We start from the raw sequence: 4,223 nt of genomic DNA, 5'->3' as shown, positions 1-4,223 counted from the left end.
GCGATGCTACTGGGATATAAGAGAAAAAAATAATTAAAACATTGCTCATTTGTTATACAACATGAACCCGTTCTGCTACCAGATGCAATGTCGACAGATGGAGGCAAGGGCCAGTTTGAGGCGAGGTGGCTTTGGTTTTGAGGTGAGGCCATTTTCGAACAGAGGTGGCTTTGGTTTTGCTGGTGAAGGGGAGCAATGGAGCTGCTAAAGAAGCAGATAGAGTGGAAAGCCTCCCAGGCCAACCCCCTGTAGGGTTTGCTAAGTTTTTCTCTGTAGGTCTTGTATTATTTTGTGAGTATCCACACTTCCCTTGTAAGGTTGCTTCAAGTATATAAGAGAATTCAACATATTTTTTTAGTTGATTTAAATCCATGTCAAAAGCTTCACCCGAATAAAGTGGAAAATTTTTGTTGATTGTTAAACAATTGAATTGGGTGATTTTCAAATCAAATGTTCAAAGACATCCTTATCATAGATGCAATATACTACTTAACTTTATCAATTTCCATTTGTTAACAATTTCCTTGGTTATCCACTTCTTGATTATATCATATGATAAAAATAACTGCTTGAAACAACAGCGAATGAAGCTCTTTGTAAGGTTACATTTCTTTTTTTTCATTTTGTACTTCTTGCTTAGAATATGTTCTTGTACATTATTATAGCTGAAGAACACAAGAAATGTGACCAAACTGGAATTAATCACAAATGACAGGTCATGTCTAGTCCTCTTTTGCTTTGGAATGTTACGTGATATTCGTGTCCACCACTATTTACATTGTGTGCAGGGGTTTCCTAATTTGCCTTTCTTATTTCATACCTTTTTTTTTGGATGATATATTCATTGGGAATTGTTTGTTTAGAACCCATGAGAGGGATTATGTTTTAAAATTGTGTAATAGATTGTCTTTTGTAGTGCCAATGAGGAAATAGAAAGAGTTGATATTTACATTGTACGGGTCTAAATGAATATTAGAGTGGTCAAATATGCAAGATATCTGATAAAAAATAGAGTGATTCTTTTTGAAAATTTTTGATCACCCCTTTTGAGGATTTCCTTCACCAATGTAAAAGAGGAGACCACGACATTGAAAGTCATGAGAGGATTTTGTTGTGGGAAAGAGTTGAGAGAGATTTATGAAGGTTGGGTTTCAGCAAATGATACTTGACTGCATTGTGCTGCTTATATCCATCTTATAACACAACAGACTAATCTTAAAACATTCCAAATACTACTATAATGTGCATGCTTTCTAAATTTTATGCTTGCTTTGTGTAAATTTTATGCTTGAAGCAAAAGACAATTGGTCAGTCTATCAAATGTTTTATTACACTCTAACATGCATTATGTATTTGGTAAAATCATTTTTTATTGTTATAAGAAGGGTTGCAGAAAATTATGAGTAAATCAGCAGCAATAATGAGAGCCATCTAGAAAATAGTGAACGACATTGGATTTACAGTCAACAAAAAACTTTGTGCTTGGTATTTTCGTTCAGTTTAATTTCTTTTAAGCATTGTTTCTTTTCAGTTTCTTCTTCACACTTTGGTTATGAAAAAAGAAGTGCAGAATAGAGGATATCATGCAGGACTGTAGGTTTATTTAACTATTTTTTAGGTACTTTAGCAGCAGGGAAATGTCACATAAGATACAAATATGTAGCATCTCTTTTCATGTATTAACATTAGCAGTGCATAAAACTGATAAAGTCAGATAGAGCATAGAAGTATGTTTAGCAGTAGGAATAATCTAAATTAATATAGTTAATGGCATTACTTTCTCAACTATATATTCCTCTGAAGCTCCAAGTTCCTTACAAGCATTTAGAAATGGATCTACATCATGCATTTCTATCTCAGATTCTGCAACTTAGATTGTGGACTAATTAAATTTACTTTGCAAATGCTATGGAATTGCTGTACTGCAATGATATGGCATTTTTGCTCTGTAAATTATCTATGGGCCAGGTTAGCTAGGAATTGAATAAATCTCCTACCCCAAAGTTACAAAATGATCTGAGACTTGCTAGGAATCAATTTTTGCATCTTCTACTAAGCTTCTTTTCACTTGATTTTTTAATTTTCCATGAACCAGGTTAGCTCAGAATCAAATATAGCACCTCTAGCACAAATATTGACCAGAAAGAGAGAACAGAACATTTTGCTAGAAAGACACTGATCGAACCTGATAAATACAACTATATCACTTTGTGAAAGGGCTTCAACCACCAATACCAGGAAACTGACCACCAAAGAATAATATACAACTAAATATAAATTTAAGTCTATGTAGCCAAGTTGAGAGCTTTGAGTAACCTCCTGCATAGAAAAAAAATGAAAACTGACCCATGATCAAAATATAAATTGCTTCTCTAGACAAGAATACTATTTTATCCTTATTTATTTAACAAATCTAGAATGAGATAATAAGGCTATTCCTTTTCCTGGAAAAGCTTCAAGTAGATGTGAAAATTGAAACATGATCAAGATATGGATTGCATTTCAGATAAGAATATTATTTTAAATTTTAAAAGTTATAAGGTATGAATTTTTTAACCAAAAAATAGAATATGTTAAGGCTTGCAGCTTGACAATTGCAACAGATCCTTGTTTATTTACCAAATCTAAAATGAAATATGCGGCTATTCCTTATTATTAGGAAAGGTTACACTCAATCTGAAAACTGATCCTTGATCAAGATATAGATTACTTGTAGACAACAATACTATTTTTTTTGAAATATTATTACATAAGGTATATAAATTTAGCAACATCATAGGAGACAATCACCTTGCAATATTGACAGCTGCTTGCTAAATTACCAAATCTAAAATAAAATAATGTGGCTATCCCTTATTCTTTAGAAGCTTGGGCTGAGTTTACAAGAACCATTCAACACATGCTATGAATATTGTAAATATATAGAGAAAAGATTTCCAAAATTTCCAAACTACGTTGATTTGCATCTCCAGATGTTCAGTTTGTGCTTCTTTCTTTAGATGCTTTGAAACTTTGCTACTTACTTGCCATGTATCTAAGAGCCTCCTCAGATGCTCGATGTTGTGCTTCCTTCTTTGTTCTACCTATACTTGCTCCTACTTTTTCTCCACTAAACAAGACCTGAACTCAATAAGAATTGTTGTAACAAATATAAATAATGTCAACACTAATTTAATCAATTTGCAGTATTGAACACATTATCTTTAAATTAAACTTAATATAACTTCCATGGGGATGTAATTAGAACCAATTCATTTATTATGCACTATTTTCCTTCTATAAAGGCCATCAACCTAGCAAACTAACCTCCACAGTAAATTGGAGCTCCATTGTCTTATCCAAAAGAGAATTAAATTCCACCTGAGAAATAGCTAATCAGAAATCTAGCAGCTGACAAGATACAAAGACAATCATGATACAAAGCAAATGATAGTGTGACAAATCCTAGCTAAATACCTTTGTTCCACATTTCATTGCAATTTCTTGTAAAACTCCCACAACATTCGAAGAATTAAGTATGTTACCTTCTCCTGGATTGCTATTAGTTGGCACTTTGTTCATGGAAGATTCTTCATAATCAGATTAGCTCAATAAAAATAAGACCTTTAGTTTAAAAAATCCACCAGCATTTCCATATACAAGTCAGAACTAGAATTTGCATTATAATTGCATATACATTAACTTAAGCTTGTCAAGTCTCTCTCTGAAAATAATAGATAAATTTTACAAAACTCACAATTCCACTGAATTTTTGCTTCACATTTCATCTGACATTTTTTCTATTTCTGACACCTAATTTATGTCAAGCTTGGCACCAATTGATTTTGTGTAGCTTTTTATGGTCATTGCCTCATGAAACACCAATTTTGGGGAGAGACCCCCTCTGCAGGAGTCCACAAGGGGATATTTCATTTATCTATTGTTCACCATGTTGTACAACCTTAACCCAATCCAGACTCAAACCAGAGATCTCTAGTAAAGAGGACGTGCATATTCCTGCATTGCTTGATCAACATAGATATTTTTCTTCTTAAGAGCAGTTATGTTACCAAGCTCTCAAAAATATTAATTTAAAGGTTGAGCCAAGTTATTAGAGGATGTCAAAATTAGCCACATGCTTCACATCCAATATACATGCATGGATACACGGGAATAAAAATATAAATGTAAAGAATAAAGTTACTAAATAATAGCAATCAAAATGATAGTCATTAGAAGAAGAA

General features: G+C 32.8%; 1 long non-coding RNA gene across 1 annotated transcript; it reads right to left on the bottom strand.

Moving 5' to 3' along the window:
• Positions 1 to 3,067: 3,067 nt before the first annotated feature.
• On the bottom strand, positions 3,068 to 3,538 carry LOC149562902 (uncharacterized). The gene is made up of 3 exons (XR_016363529.1): positions 3,457 to 3,538; positions 3,307 to 3,360; positions 3,068 to 3,120 (listed from the first exon to the last, which is right to left on the bottom strand). It is a non-coding gene; the product is annotated as an uncharacterized LOC149562902 (long non-coding RNA).
• Between the last annotated feature and the right edge of the window lie 685 nt (positions 3,539 to 4,223).

Source organism: Cupressus sempervirens, chromosome 4 (assembly GCF_028749045.1).
Source record: "Cupressus sempervirens isolate cs-2001-9-10 chromosome 4, ASM2874904v1, whole genome shotgun sequence".
In the NCBI taxonomy this organism is placed as follows: domain Eukaryota; kingdom Viridiplantae; phylum Streptophyta; class Pinopsida; order Cupressales; family Cupressaceae; genus Cupressus; species Cupressus sempervirens.
The sequence above is the reverse complement of the archived record's forward strand: the minus strand, read 5'-3'. Positions and strand labels throughout refer to the sequence as shown.